This window comes from Lissotriton vulgaris, chromosome 12 (assembly GCF_964263255.1).
Source record: "Lissotriton vulgaris chromosome 12, aLisVul1.2, whole genome shotgun sequence".
In the NCBI taxonomy this organism is placed as follows: Eukaryota; Metazoa; Chordata; class Amphibia; order Caudata; family Salamandridae; genus Lissotriton; species Lissotriton vulgaris.
In genome coordinates, this window is record NC_141700.1 from 637,535,807 (window position 1) to 637,551,999 (window position 16,193).

A 16,193-nucleotide genomic window follows, 5' to 3' on the forward strand; every position below is an offset into this window, starting at 1 on the left:
CACCTCCTCGTGTGGATATTCAGCCGCAGTCTGCCTCCACCTTCGTTCGAGGGAGTTAGCGGGAATACCCTGCTGATGCGCGCTTGAAGTCCGTCGAGGGTCTGGAGGGGACAAAAACCGGGCCTATATCTCCGGCGCGTGGGGAAGAGGGAGCGGAGCTTTCCTGTTCGGGCGCCAAATAATGTGGTAAATATAATATTACCTTATCGGAATTTCTATAGTGCCAAGTAGATATAAAAGTAAAAATGAGGAGTCCGTGGTGATAGAGTTTAAAAAGGGGAGGCTTTATTCCATAACTCGAGTTAGGGGAGAGTTCCTTCACCAAAACGGGTTCAGGAGTAGTCTGCTTTAATTTCACAATCGCAAAGTTTGTATACACTTCATGGTAATTCAAAGAAAAAAAGACAAAGGGAGGAACTTGCCCTGTACATATCACAATTCTTTGCGAAACAATCATGCATACGTCACAGTAAGTTCTGCTGTTAGGAAATAACCCAAGGCTTGTTAGTTAGGGAGTAAACAGATGGGTGCCAGGATGTCTAGAGAGGTAACGTACGAGGAATTGTGTGGCGAGATAAGGGGTTACGAGTATCGGGAAGTGGTACAAATGAGGCATTGTGTGGTCCTTGTTTCATCATGTGGGCACATAGAGGGCTGAACGTCCTCTGACAACGGGATGTTCATTAACCCACGCTTGTTTTCGCAACTTCCCCGTTCTAGCTGCACAGTGTGAGAGTTGTTTGTCTCTTGATGGTATTGCTAGTTTATTCGTGTCGGGAAGAACTAAAAAATGCGGGACAGCCATTTCACCGAGTCAGTTTGTGTGGAATGTGACAGGGTAATATTTAAAAAAATGTATGATGGCTGCCCACTACGTTTCACAGGTGGCGGTATTTAAACATAGACTGAGAAAAAGGGACATTAGAGAATAGGGAGGGCATTCGTATTTCGATAGTGGTTGGCCCGGCCCATATTATGGCGGATAGGGTGCATAATGGGACTCTAGAAGCAGGTCTGGAAGCATATTTTCCACAGTAATACAGAGCCTATTCGGGGGGTTAAAATATCTAATTGTTTTTTCAAAGCTGAACTATATATACTAGGGCTGTCTGTATACCCTTGAGGAGCACATGTACATTTTAAAGGGAACGCCCTTGGAATAAAAATGAAAAAAGGTATTGACTTCCTTTAACAATGGGCACACAAAAAAATTACTTTTTTTAAATACAGCACAGTAAAATATTTGGCTGATGATGGAATCATGGTAAAAATAGAATTCATGTCAGGAACAGGATATTGGGGTACTATTTTATTAATAGCTAGAGGATCAAACCCCAATCTATATGTTCAAGGCATATGGGCTGCAGATGGTACATTATGAATAGATCGCCATCTGGGGTTGGGCTCGGATGATTGCACTTGTTTTTCTCTTGGAGAGTCTTTTGTATCTTGGTGACTCCTCCTTTGGTTGCTAGTGCGCATGGGCATTGGCTCAATCCTTAGATTGTTTTTTTCCGCCATCGGGTTCGGATGAGGATTGAAGCGCTCCAGATCGACTTCGGAAAGTAACTTTTCGGCGCGTATTCCCTTTCCAATTCGACGGTATTGTTATCGAACGCGATTTCATTTCCATTCTGACGCGTTTCGACTCCAACATCGAAGAAAAACTTTGATCTACGTCGACTAACAGGACGCCTTTCTCGACATGGTCAAGCCCGGAGTCAATGGAAAGGACTCCATTTAAGAAATGTCCAACGTGTGGTGCGAAGTTCCCACACAAGGACCTACACGAGGTGTGCAACCTCTGCCTATCGCCTGAACACGAATCCAGGGACTGCGAAGCCTGCGCAGCATTCTCCTCCAAGTAGACGATTAGAAACCGTCGAGCTCGAAGACACGAGGTTTCCAGGATGCAGTCGGAGGCGATCCCGGAGCTGTTCGAAGACCAGCACCTCGATGAAGAAGAGGATCATGAAGAACAGTCTGGGTCGAAAGGGGACGAGTCGGATGTCGAGGAACTCGACGTGCAACAAACCGTGAGTGACGACGTCCCCTTACCAAAAAACCGACCCCGTGCGGTAACGACCCCGCCTTCGAGCCCGGTCAAACCGCAGAAGAAAGTTTCTGATGCCCCGCCTTCGGGCCCGGCAACGAAACCGAAACTCTCTGTCTCCCACCATGTCGGATCCGAGAAGCGGTCGACATCGACTTCGACACCGAAGCTTCATGCAAGGGACAGCTCGGCATCGAAACATTCCATGTCGAAACCGAAACATGCTTCGACGTCGAAGACTCACTTGACACCGAAAAAATCGGAATCTAGCAAATCCTCGGTGCCGATCACACCGAACATTGACGATCGGAAGCAAAGGCACCTTTCGGAACCAAAAGCTTCGGTACCTACACAGGAGCAGCAAACAGATCCGAAACAAAAGATTTTGTTTATCGATCCACAAACTGGCAAAGTAGTGACGAAGAAGAGGAAGAATGAACAGCTAGAAGACAAACCTCTTCCTTCTAAAAAGAGAACAATGGGGACAAATACAACTCCTCCTACTTCTCCTCGACCTAGAGTCACACCCTCTTCTCCTATTCCTCACACTATGCCAACTATTCCTCCACCTTCTACACCAACACCATCTACACCTCAGTCAGATGTAGACAGTAATACAGGGGAGGGAGAACCTCATGGGGATGATGACACTATCCCAGATGAGGATGACCCATGGGAACATTATGACGCAGGGTCAGATGATGACAACGACCCAGAGTTATATCCCTCAAAGCCTTCACCACCTGATGATAACACAGGGTTTGTACAGCTCATAAATAGGGCAGCAAAATATCATAAGGTAGATCTACATACAGAACCTCGAGTAGAGGATTTCCTATTAGAGACACTACCTACTGCACAAAGAACATCAGGTACTCTACCTATGCTAAAGGGTCTTCTCAGTCACACAGCAGACCTATTCAAAGACCCAGTGAGGGCTAGGGTGTTAAACCCAAGAGTTGATAAAAAATATAAGGCGGCTCCAAAGGACCCAATATTTATCAAGGGGCAGGTACCTCTGGACTCGCTTGTAGTTTCAAACGCTCGCAAAAGGGCGAACTCATTATCTACAGGAGAAGCCCCTCCACCTGATAAGGAGTCAAAATTAATAGATGCATCAGGCAAAAGAGTAGCATCACAAGCGGCAAATAGCTGGCGCATAGCCAATACACAAGCGCTACTTGCACGATATGACAGGGCACATTATGATGAGTTAGAAAAACTCATCACACATCTCCCTAAAGAACATCAGAAGAGAGCAGATCAGCTAATACAAGAAGGAAAGATAACTAACACTTCCATTAAGTGCGCTCTAGACGCGGCAGACACTGCAGCAAGATCCATCAACACCAGTATCATGTTAAGGAGACATGCATGGCTTAGAGTCTCAGGGTTCAAACAAGAGGTACAAACATCTTTATTGAACCAACCCTTTGATCAGAAGACACTTTTCGGCTCAAGCACAGATGAGACTTTAAAAAAGATGAAAAAGGACACAAACGGCTTAAGTCAATGGGAGCATTACAACAGCCAACACAAAGGGGTTCCTTTCGTAGATCCACCTATAGAGGAGGCTCAAAGTACAGGAACAAGTCAGCAATCCACCTCTTTTACACCGTCACCCAGAGGTAATTCAAGAGGCAGTTACAGAGGTAACAACAACGGTAGAGGTCGCGGAAATATTAACAACCGCAACTCCCCAACCCCAAAACAGTGACTTAATACAACTTCCCCCAGACCACATAACACCGGTCGGGGGACGTCTAGCACAGTTCCTACCTGTCTGGGAAAACATCACATCAGACAAGTGGGTGAGACAAATTATCCAACATGGTTATTGCCTAGAACTCACTGCTACCCCACCAAACATCCCCCCCAAACAGCGTCCAATGAGTCAAGACCATCTGACATTGTTAAAAGAAGTACTATCACTGCTACAAAAGCATGCCATAGAGAAGGTTCCAAAACATCAACAAGGGACAGGAGTATACTGTCTATACTTCCTAATCCCCAAAAAAGACTGGTCTCTAAGACCAATCTTGGACCTCAGACCTCTCAATGCATACATAAATTCGGAACATTTCCACATGGTCACGCTCCAACAAGTACTTCCTTTACTGAAGAAAGGGGACTTTCTTTCTACACTGGATCTAAAAGACGCTTACTTTCACAACCCAATTCACAAAGCCCACAGAAAATACTTAAGGTTTGTAGTGGAAGGACAACATTATCATTTCAAAGTCCTTCCGTTCGGGGTCACAACAGCACCGAGAGTGTTCACAAAATGCCTAGCTGTCGTGGCAGCACACCTAAGAAGACCACAAATACATGTCTTCCCTTACTTGGACGATGGGTAATAAAGGCCAAGTCACAAGAAGAATGCCTTCACAACACACACAAGACCATTCAATTGCTACACCACCTAGGGTTTACGGTGAACTACAAAAAATCCCACCTACAACCAAACAAAATTCAACAATACCTGGAGGCTACTGTAGACACAGAAAGAGCCAAAGCATACCCCAATCCAATCAGGATACAGACAATGGTCAAGTTAATACAAAGATTTCAACCACAACACTCACTACCAGCATGAGTGTTTATGCAGCTGTTAGGCATGATGTCCTCCTGCATACTACTAATACCACATGCCAGACTACAAATGCGCCCACTACAGGAGTGTCTAGCGACACAGTGGAATCAGGCTCAAGGTCAGATTACAGATCTGGTGTTGGTAGACGACCGTACGCATCGCTCTCTGAAGTGGTGGAACACAACAAACATTTCCAAGGGACGGCCGTTCGTAGAACCGATTCCACAAGCGATACTGACAGCGGACGCATCGCTCTCCGGATGGGGAGCGCACATGGACAAATACACAGTGCAGGGGAAATGGAGTGTGCAGCAAAAGAAACTGCACATCAACTACTTGGAACTACTGGCAGTATTTCTAGCACTAAAAGCTTTCCAAATGCAAATAACCAACAAGGCAGTCCTGATCAGAACAGACAACATGACTGCAATGTATTATATTCAAAAACAGGGGGGGCACACTCTCCAACTATCCAGACTTGCACAGGACATTTGGAGATGGGCCATTCCTCAAAAGATCTATCTGTTAGCAGAACACCTACCAGGAGTTCAAAATCAGATAGCAGACATCCTAAGCAGAGAGTCAGAACAAGGACACGAATGGGAACTGCACAACCAGATACTGCAGCCATTCTTCCAAAGATGGGGACAACCAGAGATAGATCTGTTTGCCAATCATCAGAACGCAAAATGCCAAAACTTCGCATCCAGGTACCCACGCCACCGGTCCCAGGGCAATGCACTATGGATAAATTGGTCCAACAAATTTGCTTACGCTTTTCCCCCTCTCCCACTAATTCCAATAGTGGTTTGGAAACTGCAATAGCACTCAATGACAATGATACTAGTATCACCCACGTGGGCAAAACAGCCGTGGTTCACCACGCTACTACAACTCTCACAGGTGCCACATCAAAAGCGAAGACTATTACCCATGCACCTTACACAGAACCATGGAGAAATAATGCACCCAGATCCCAAACAATTGAACCTAGCGATCTGGCTCCTGAGGTCATAGAGTTTGGATACTTGGATTTACCTCCAGAATGTATGGAAATCATTAAACAAGCAAGACTGCCTACCACCAGAGCATGCTATGCAGCAAAATAGAAAAGGTTTGCTGTACACTGTAACAGTAATCACATCAACCCTCTGAACGCATCTACTAAACAGATTATTTGCTATTTACTACACTTGCAGCAATGTAACTTAGCATATACCTCTATCAGAGTTCATCTCGCAGCTATAGCAGCGTACCTACAAAACAGGCAACATCTTTCCCTGTTTAAAGTACCAGCAATTAAAGCTTTCATGGAAGGACTCAAAAGAGTCATTCCACCAAGACTGCCACCTTCCCCAGTCTGGAATCTCATCATAGTACTTACCAGACTAATGGGACCACCCTTTGAACCTATGCATAGGTGTGAAATACAATTCCTCACATGGAAGGTGGCCTTCCTCATAGCGATCACTTCACTCAGAAGAGTAAGTGAGTTACAAGCGTTTACAATTCCAGAACCATTCATTTAAATGTAAATGTACATGTATTTATATAGCGCAAATCACCAACCCGGTATCTAAGCGCTTGCTTAGGAAACCCGTCCTGGTATTCCCCTGTGAGATAACCCCGGCAGGGTATCCACAAGGTGAAAGCCAGGCATCCCACCGCGAGGGGCCGTTGTGGAGATTAAGCAAGCTATTGCCCAGAGTCGCAGAGTGTGAACCCATGAATCGAGTAGGCACCGGAGCGAGAATTGTCGAGTCCATGGACATTTTAGGACTCCAGACCCCGCCGAGCCGGGAATTGAACCCTGGTCCCGGGCTGACCTCTGCTTCCAGGTCTGCCTTCTCTAACCAGTGAGCCACACTTCTTCATGCAGTTACACCAAAACAAGGTGGTTCTTAGAACAAACCCAAAATTCTTGCCTAAAGTAATTTCAGCATTCCACATCAATCAGTCAGTGGAGCTACCGGTCTTCTTTCCAAAACCACAGACGGTAGCGGAAAGGGCCCTACATACATTAGATGTCAGAAGGGCAATATTATATAGAAAGAACACAAACTTTCAGAAAGACAAACAGCTATTTGTAGCTTTTTCTCCTACACATAAGGGCAATCCCATCTCTAAAGCAGGCATTGCCAGATGGATTGTAAAATGTATACAAGTATGGTACTTAAAGGCAAAGAGGACATTTACTGTTCCTCCTAGAGCTCACTCTACACGTAAACTAGGAGCATCTATGGCATTCTTGGGAAACATTCCACTAGATGATATATGCAAAGCAGCTACCTGGGTTACACCGCATACCTTCACAAAGCACTATTGTGTAGATGTGCACACAACACAAGCTAGAGTGGGACAAGCTGTACTAAGGACTTTATTTCAGACTGTTGCAACAGACACGGGCGACCACCGCTAGGGAGAGAACTGCTGTATAGTCTATTCATAATGTACCATCTGCAGCCCATATGCCTCGAACGGAATATGCTACTTACCAGTATGCATCTGTTCTTGGCATAGAGGGCTGCAGAGTGGTACATGCCCTCCCAGCCTCCCCGGAAACCTGTCTGTTCCAACAATATCTTATTTAGATACACTTACATGGGCATTTCTATCTGTATTCTATCATACTACTCCAGCTAACCCTACTACGGCAAAACAATCTAAGGATGGAGCCGATGCCCATGCGCACTAGCAACCAAAGGAGGAGTCACCAAGATACCAAAGACTCTCCAAGAGAAAAACAAGTGCAATCATCCGACCCCAACACCAGATGGCGATCTATTCATAATGTACCACTCTGCAGCCCTCTATGCCAAGAACAGATGCATACTGGTAAGTAGCATATTCCTTACTAGGGATTCCCTCTGTGTTTTAAAAAAAAAAGAACGAGAAGTATAGGACTATTACACGGGCTGCATTATGTTTCTTTTATTATCTCCTTATGTATTAAATCGGAGAACCTCTTTGAGACCTTCCTCTCCCTCCTAGGATATTTTGTATTGAGGAATGCGGGGTAAGGGAACACCTTCTTTTTTAACAGTGATTACTATGGGATCTATGCCCCTTTTACCAACATCATTATCTCCTGACCGTTTTATCAATTGCCTGTAATTCAGGTGGTAGGTGAGTTACATCTGTCATTGTAAAACATTTGCTACATTTATCAGAAGCTATTGATCTAAAGACCCCATCAGGAGAAGAATAAATGTTAGCATTCAGTCTTTTCAATACATCCAGACCTAATAAGTTCTCAGCCCAATTTTTAGTGAGCACAAATGGACAAAGGTGGTAAAGGGACCTATAGTAACATCTGTGGGTTTGGAGATGGGGCTCTGGATGGAGATACCTGAGAATTCCACTGATGTATGCATTCTGCCGGAGAGGGAGCCACAGAGGTGCGAGTGGCACCTGTATCAACAAGGAAGTTGCGTACTTCCCCTTCTATATCCATGGTGACACATGGACCTGCTTGATTAACTGGAATCATGACTCTATTTCCACCCTTTCCATTGCTGCCCTATTGTGAATACTCAAAGGTATTGTAATCAACGTCAATAAAATCTTAAGTTTAAAAACATCTGTCAACTTGTTGACCATCAAAATAATTCGGACGCGCTGTGAAATCTTGCCTATTTGTGCCACCTCTCCTTGTACCCCTTGGTACTAAACTACCTCTTTCTCTTGCACAGTTGCTTGGCCCTGTAGGCTAAGGCATTCATCGTTCCAATGACCTTCTTGAAAGCAATACGAACACTGATTTTGGCCTAATCATGCCCTGTGTTACTGCTCAGGAGCTGCTGAGGCTCCTCTCATATTTCCCATACCCCTTTGTTTCCCCCCTGTCTCGGAATGCTTGCTGTAGCAAAACCTTTGTTGTTAATTCTTTCATTTTCTTATAATTCTTTTTTAGGTCGAGGTACTATCCGGTTCTGCCGAAGGCAGAACCGGAAGTGCCGAGATTTAATGACTCTTAGTAGTACGATTAGTCCCGCCTCTGTGTTTGGCTCGCTCCCATTGGCTGGCTTCCTAAACTGAGGCCAGCCATTGGAGGAGAGAGCCGTCCCTCCGAATAGGCTCCGTCCTTTTCGGATTTGGAGGTGTGTTCGGTGTTCTTCTTTCCACTTTTTGGCCACGCCTACCTTTGAACAACGAACACACCCCCAAATCCGAAAAAAAAACGAAGCTTGTGTCCGCCATTGTTTGTCTCGTCTGTCCGTGAGAGGACATAAGGCAGCCCGCTGCCACTTTAGTTAAGTTTTGCTCTAGTTTTCTCTTTGCCGGTGAGGATCGTAGCAGCGTCGAGGAGGTTTGCCCCTCTGTCTGTGAATAGATTCAGGTGCCTCTTGTCTGCGCCAGTGCTGCGGAACTCCCTTCCTCCTCGCACGGGCTGCCGGGCTCTATTCCGCCTCCCTCAGATCTAATGCGGGTCTGTAGCGCAGAGGGCACTGACACCCCGGTGCCCTGCTGATCTCTGCCGGGCCCCGGGCAGCTGCGGGCGGGAGCTCCAGCCACTCTCTGCCATTTTCGGCGAAGAATAAAAGCTTTCCCGAGGAGCCGGAGTGGAGTGTGAGCGCCGGACCCTCCTCCTTCTCCAGACAGCAGGCCGGGCAGAGCCGAGCTCCATCTGTCCGAGGCGCTGCGGGACCGGAGAGAGCCGATTCGGGGCTGCGAGGAGCTAGACACGAGGGATCCATGCGGCGGCCAGAGGACGGGACTTTGTGCGCCCGGGATTCCTGGCCATTGTTCACCCGCAGCGCTGCCCCCCCGGCCACCAGGGAGACGGGACAGTCCCGTGGAGTGAGGTGAGTGATCGAGGCCCAGCCGCCTCCAGGGGTCCGGGTACAGATCAGAGTGTTCACCCTTTGTTGGTGAAGCTTCCCTGACTCCAGACGAGCTGCACCAGTGCTGCGGGACTCCCTTCCTCCTCGCACGGGCTGCCAGGCTCTATTCCGCCTCCCTCAGATCTAATGCGGGTCTGTAGCGCAGAGGGCACTGACACCCCGGTGCCCTATCCTTCAGGCGCCCTGCTGATCTCTGCCGGGCCCCGGGCAGCTGCGGGCGGGAGCTCCAGCCTCTCTTTCCTGCTCGAAGAATGTGTGTGTGTGGGGGGGGGGGGAGGGGGTCTTGTTTCTAGTGTGTCTGGACCCACTAATATTTGCCCTTCGTGCTCAGTAACTTGGAGGCAACTAGGGCAAACCCAGCGGGCAGGAAGAGTGCGTGTACCAAGACTGAATAAGAAAATTAAAGAGGGTGTTCGTCTCTTTCCCCATCCCATAAACACCTCCAAAGCAGGATCCGCGGGACACTAGAAGTGCCCGCCCCCCCATAGACCGTAAAGACTACGAGCGTCTGTCGTGGCCTTTGGGTGGTTCTCCTCGAGGCCCTGTGACGCCCTCTGTCTAATACTAATATTTCATGAAGTCCAGACGTGCTGTCAAACTTCGATGCTGCTGGTGACACCGCCAGTTTTTGTGCGCCGGCACGTCTGTGTGAGCTCCTGCTCTGTGACTGCTCGTGTATGGCCATGTGTGTCTGTCGTGACTGCTCTGACTACCTTCGTTGATGGGAATAGATAGTGTAGGGGATTCATCCCCTCCCCCCTAGATTTTGGAGTGGAGGGGACACCAATGAGAAGTTTTGAGGGACAGAAAAACTCCTGCGCACTCCCACTGTTGACATGTGCATCTGATGACGGCCCTGCTGCTTTCGACCTGCTGACCGGCCTTTAGCCACGGTCAGATTTATTCTCTGGTGCCCGAGGACTAATTCCCGAGGTCAGATGTAAGATGTTGTTATTCAGGTTTGGGGCAGGGTCCCCATTTAGCACATTGGCATTCTCCATAGAATGTGTCTCCTCCTATCCTGGGCCAAGTGCCCAGCAGGGAGGCCTCTGCCTTGCTTCTGGGTAGTTATGGGGAGTTCACACCCTCCTGGCCAAGGGAGGTGCTGGGGGCTATTGGAGTTCTTCTGTAATAAGGTGATGCATCTTTTTTATACAACTCACCTCAAATACAGAAATAGATGGGAAAGCAAACGTGCTCCATACCTGTTGAAAGCAGGTTTGCCACTAAATGGAACTGCTTTGTCAACAAATGCCCCGAGCAACGTGTTTGCTGTGCCTTGGGGCAACTGCAGTCTAGGCTTTCAGTTACTTTAGTGCAACAAGAGGCCCCCCAAGAAAGCATTTCGGATTTATCAAACGGATACAATGTTTGATCATGTACTCCTTTTTGACAAAAAAGCGCTTTCAAACTAAACATGTTACACTGGGAGTGTTTACGTCCTGCAGTTTAATAGTTAGTGCTTTCTGCTTTGGTGTGTTGGCAGGGTAAGGGTGGGAGGTAGGGCAATCTAGCAGCCCAACAGGTCGGTGTTTGGCTGGTTTTGTGGCTGTTTGTGGGCAAGTTTTATGGTCTGGTGGGCTGGCTTTACTATTGATTTCCCTGATATTATCACAAACATTACCTGCACCAAGCACATATGCATGCATTCTGCAATATCCAAGGCCACTGGAATTATGCAATTGTGAAGTCACAGCGTTTTTCAAATAATTATGCATTTGTGTGTGGCTCTCTGTGTGGCTCTCTCTGTGTGTGGCTCTCTGTGTGTGTGTGGCGCTCTCTCTGTGTGTGTGTGGCGCTCTGTGTGTGTGTGTGGCGCTCTCTGTGTGTGTGTGTGTGTGTGTGTGTGTGTGGCGCTCTGTGTGTGGCGCTCTCTCTGTCTGTGTGTGTGTGGCGCTCTCTCTGTGTGTGTGTGGCGCTCTCTGTGTGTGTGTGTGTGTGTGGCGCTCTCTGTGTGTGTGTGTGTGTGTGTGGCGCTCTCTGTGTGTGTGTGTGTGTGTGTGGCGCTCTCTCTCTGTGTGTGTGTGTGTGTGTGTGTGGCGCTCTCTCTGTGTGTGTGTGGCGCTCTCTCTGTGTGTGTGTGGCGCTCTCTCTGTGTGTGTGTGTGTGGCGCTCTCTCTGTCTGTGTGTGTGTGTGTGGCGCTCTCTCTGTCTGTGTGTGTGTGGCGCTCTCTGTGTGTGTGTGTGTGTGGCGCTCTCTGTGTGTGTGTGTGTGTGTGGCGCTCTCTGTGTGTGTGTGTGTGTGTGTGTGGCGCTCTCTGTGTGTGTGTGTGTGTGTGGCGCTCTCTCTGTGTGTGTGTGTGTGTGTGGCGCTCTCTCTGTGTGTGTGTGGCGCTCTCTCTGTGTGTGTGTGTGGCGCTCTCTCTGTGTGTGTGTGGCGCTCTCTCTGTGTGTGTGTGTGGCGCTCTCTGTGTGTGTGTGTGGCGCTCTCTCTGTGTGTGTGGCGCTCTCTCTGTGTGTGTGGCGCTCTCTGTGTGTGGGGCGCTCTCTGTGTGTGTGGCGCTCTCTGTGTGTGGGGCGCTCTCTGTGTGTGGGGCGCTCTCTCTGTGTGTGTGTGGGGGGCGCTCTCTCTGTGTGTGTGTGTGTGTCTGGCGCTCTCTCTGTGTGTGTGTGTGTGTGTCTGGCGCTCTCTGTGTGTGTGTGTGTGTGTGTGTGTCTGGCGCTCTCTGTGTGTGTCTGTGTGTGTGGGGCGCTCTCTCTGTGTGTGTGTGTGTGTGGCGCTCTCTCTGTGTGTGTGTGTGTGTGTGTGTGTGTGGGGCGCTCTCTCTCTGTGTGTGTGTGTGTGTGTGTGGCGCTCTCTATGTGTGTGGCGCTCTCTCTGTGTGTGTGTGTGTGTGTGTGTGTGTGGGGCGCTCTCTGTGTGTGTGTGTGTGTGGCGCTCTCTGTGTGTGTGTGTGTGTGTGGCGCTCTCTCTGTGTGTGTGTGTGTGGCGCTCTCTCTGTGTGTGGCGCTCTCTCTGTGTGTGGCGCTCTCTCTGTGTGTGGCGCTCTCTCTGTGTGTGGCGCTCTCTCTGTGTGTGTGGCGCTCTCTGTGTGTGTGTGGCGCTCTCTGTGTGTGTGTGGCGCTCTCTGTGTGTGTGTGGCGCTCTCTGTGTGTGTGTGGCGCTCTCTGTGTGTGTGTGTGGGGCGCTCTCTGTGTGTGTGTGTGTGTGGCGCTCTCTGTGTGTGTGTGTGTGTGTGGCGCTCTCTCTGTGTGTGTGTGTGTGTGTGTGGCGCTCTCTCTGTGTGTGGCGCTCTCTCTGTGTGTGGCGCTCTCTGTGTGTGTGTGGCGCTCTCTGTGTGTGTGTGGCGCTCTCTGTGTGTGTGTGGCGCTCTCTGTGTGTGTGTGGCGCTCTCTGTGTGTGTGTGGCGCTCTCTGTGTGTGTGTGGCGCTCTCTGTGTGTGTGGCGCTCTCTGTGTGTGTGGCGCTCTCTGTGTGTGTGTGTGGCGCTTTCTGTGTGTGTGTGGCGCTCTCTGTGTGTGTGTGGCGCTCTCTGTGTGTGTGTGGCGCTCTCTGTGTGTGTGTGTGTGGCGCTCTCTGTGTGTGTGTGTGTGGCGCTCTCTGTGTGTGTGTGGCGCTCTCTGTGTGTGTGTGGCGCTCTCTGTGTGTGTGTGTGTGGCGCTCTCTGTGTGTGTGTGTGTGTGTGTGGCGCTCTCTGTGTGTGTGTGGCGCTTTCTGTGTGTGTGTGGCGCTCTGTGTGTGTGTGGTGCTCTCTGTGTGTGTGTGGCGCTCTCTGTGTGTGTGTGGCGCTCTCTGTGTGTGTGTGTGGCGCTCTCTGTGTGTGTGTGGCGCTCTCTCTGTGTGTGTGTGGCGCTCTCTCTGTGTGTGTGTGTGGCGCTCTCTCTGTGTGTGTGTGTGTGGCGCTCTCTCTGTGTGTGTGTGTGTGGCGCTCTCTCTGTGTGTGTGGCGCTCTCTCTGTGTGTGTGGCGCTCTCTCTGTGTGTGTGGCGCTCTCTGTGTGTGGGGCGCTCTGTGTGTGTGTGGGGGGCGCTCTCTCTGTGTGTGTGTGTCTGGCGCTCTCTGTGTGTGTGTGTGTGTGTGTCTGGCGCTCTCTGTGTGTCTGTGTGTGTGGGGCGCTCTCTCTGTGTGTGTGTGTGTGGCGCTCTCTCTGTGTGTGTGTGTGTGTGTGTGTGTGGGGCGCTCTCTCTGTGTGTGTGTGTGTGTGTGTGTGTGTGTGTGGGGCGCTCTCTCTCTGTGTGTGTGTGTGTGTGTGTGTGTGGGGCGCTCTCTCTCTGTGTGTGTGTGTGTGTGTGGCGCTCTCTATGTGTGTGGCGCTCTCTATGTGTGTGGCGCTCTCTCTGTGTGTGTGTGTGTGTGTGTGTGGGGCGCTCTCTATGTGTGTGGCGCTCTCTCTGTGTGTGTGTGTGTGTGTGTGGGGCGCTCTCTGTGTGTGTGTGTGTGTGTGGCGCTCTCTGTGTGTGTGTGTGTGTGGCGCTCTCTGTGTGTGTGTGTGTGTGTGGCGCTCTCTCTGTGTGTGGCGCTCTCTCTGTGTGTGGCGCTCTCTCTGTGTGTGGCGCTCTCTGTGTGTGTGGCGCTCTCTGTGTGTGTGTGGCGCTCTCTGTGTGTGTGTGGCGCTCTCTGTGTGTGTGTGGCGCTCTCTGTGTGTGTGTGGCGCTCTCTGTGTGTGTGTGGCGCTCTCTGTGTGTGTGTGGCGCGCTCTCTGTGTGTGTGGCGCTCTCTGTGTGTGTGTGGCGCTCTCTGTGTGTGTGTGGCGCTCTCTGTGTGTGTGTGGCGCTCTCTGTGTGTGTGTGTGTGGCGCTCTCTGTGTGTGTGTGTGTGGCGCTCTCTGTGTGTGTGTGTGTGGCGCTCTCTGTGTGTGTGTGGCGCTCTCTGTGTGTGTGTGTGTGGCGCTCTCTGTGTGTGTGTGGCGCTCTCTGTGTGTGTGTGGCGCTCTCTGTGTGTGTGTGGCGCTCTCTGTGTGTGTGTGGCGCTCTCTGTGTGTGTGTGGCGCTCTGTGTGTGTGTGGCGCTCTCTGTGTGTGTGTGGCGCTCTCTGTGTGTGTGTGGCGCTCTCTGTGTGTGTGGCGCTCTCTGTGTGTGTGTGGCGCTCTGTGTGTGTGTGGCGCTCTCTGTGTGGCGCTCTCTGTGTGTGTGTGTGGCGCTCTCTGTGTGTGTGTGTGGCGCTCTCTGTGTGTGTGTGTGGCGCTCTCTGTGTGTGTGTGTGGCGCTCTCTGTGTGTGTGTGTGGCGCTCTCTGTGTGTGTGTGTGGCGCTCTCTGTGTGTGTGTGTGGCGCTCTCTGTGTGTGTGTGTGGCGCTCTGTGTGTGTGTGTGGCGCTCTGTGTGTGTGTGTGGCGCTCTGTGTGTGTGTGTGGCGCTCTGTGTGTGTGTGTGTGGCGCTCTGTGTGTGTGTGTGGCGCTCTGTGTGTGTGTGTGGCGCTCTCTCTGTGTGTGTGGCGCTCTCTGTGTGTGTGTGGCGCTCTCTGTGTGTGTGTGTGTGTGGCGCTCTCTCTGTGTGTGTGTGTGGCGCTCTCTGTGTGTGTGTGGCGCTCTCTGTGTGTGTGTGGCGCTCTCTGTGTGTGTGTGGCGCTCTCTGTGTGTGTGTGGCGCTCTGTGTGTGTGGCGCTCTCTGTGTGTGTGTGGCGCTCTCTGTGTGTGTGTGGCGCTCTCTCTGTGTGTGTGGCGCTCTCTCTGTGTGTGTGGCGCTCTGTGTGTGTGTGTGGCGCTCTCTGTGTGTGTGTGTGTGTGTGTGTGTGGCGCTCTCTGTGTGTGTGTGGCGCTCTCTGTGTGTGTGGCGCTCTCTGTGTGTGTGTGTGGCGCTCTCTGTGTGTGTGTGGCGCTCTCTGTGTGTGTGTGGCGCTCTCTGTGTGTGTGTGGCGCTCTCTGTGTGTGTGTGGCGCTCTCTGTGTGTGTGTGGCGCTCTCTGTGTGTGTGTGGCGCTCTCTGTGTGTGTGTGGCGCTCTCTGTGTGTGTGTGGCGCTCTCTGTGTGTGTGTGGCGCTCTCTGTGTGTGTGTGGCGCTCTCTGTGTGTGTGTGGCGCTCTCTGTGTGTGTGTGGCGCTCTCTGTGTGTGTGTGTGTGGCGCTCTCTGTGTGTGTGTGTGGCGCTCTCTGTGTGTGTGTGGCGCTCTCTGTGTGTGTGTGGCGCTCTCTGTGTGTGTGTGGCGCTCTCTGTGTGTGTGTGGCGCTCTCTGTGTGTGTGTGGCGCTCTCTGTGTGTGTGTGGCGCTCTCTGTGTGTGTGTGGCGCTCTCTGTGTGTGTGTGGCGCTCTCTGTGTGTGTGTGTGGCGCTCTCTGTGTGTGTGTGGCGCTCTCTGTGTGTGTGTGTGGCGCTCTCTGTGTGTGTGTGTGGCGCTCTCTGTGTGTGTGTGTGTGTGGCGCTCTCTGTGTGTGTGTGGCGCTCTCTGTGTGTGTGTGGCGCTCTCTGTGTGTGTGTGGCGCTCTCTGTGTGTGTGTGTGTGTGGCGCTCTCTGTGTGTGTGTGGCGCTCTGTGTGTGTGTGGCGCTCTGTGTGTGTGTGTGGCGCTCTGTGTGTGTGTGTGGCGCTCTGTGTGTGTGTGTGGCGCTCTCTGTGTGTGTGTGGCGCTCTCTGTGTGTGTGTGGCGCTCTCTGTGTGTGTGTGGCGCTCTCTGTGTGTGTGTGGCGCTCTCTGTGTGTGTGTGGCGCTCTCTGTGTGTGTGTGGCGCTCTCTGTGTGTGTGTGGCGCTCTCTGTGTGTGTGTGGCGCTCTCTGTGTGTGTGTGGCGCTCTCTGTGTGTGTGTGGCGCTCTCTGTGTGTGTGTGGCGCTCTCTC

General features: G+C 50.9%; 1 protein-coding gene across 2 annotated transcripts in view; it reads left to right on the forward strand.

The window, feature by feature from the left end:
- The window catches only part of ANKRD11 (ankyrin repeat domain 11), a 1,181,327-nt gene that overhangs the window by 53,510 nt on the left and 1,111,624 nt on the right, over positions 1-16,193 (forward strand). The gene's annotated exons all lie outside the window — the stretch shown is intronic.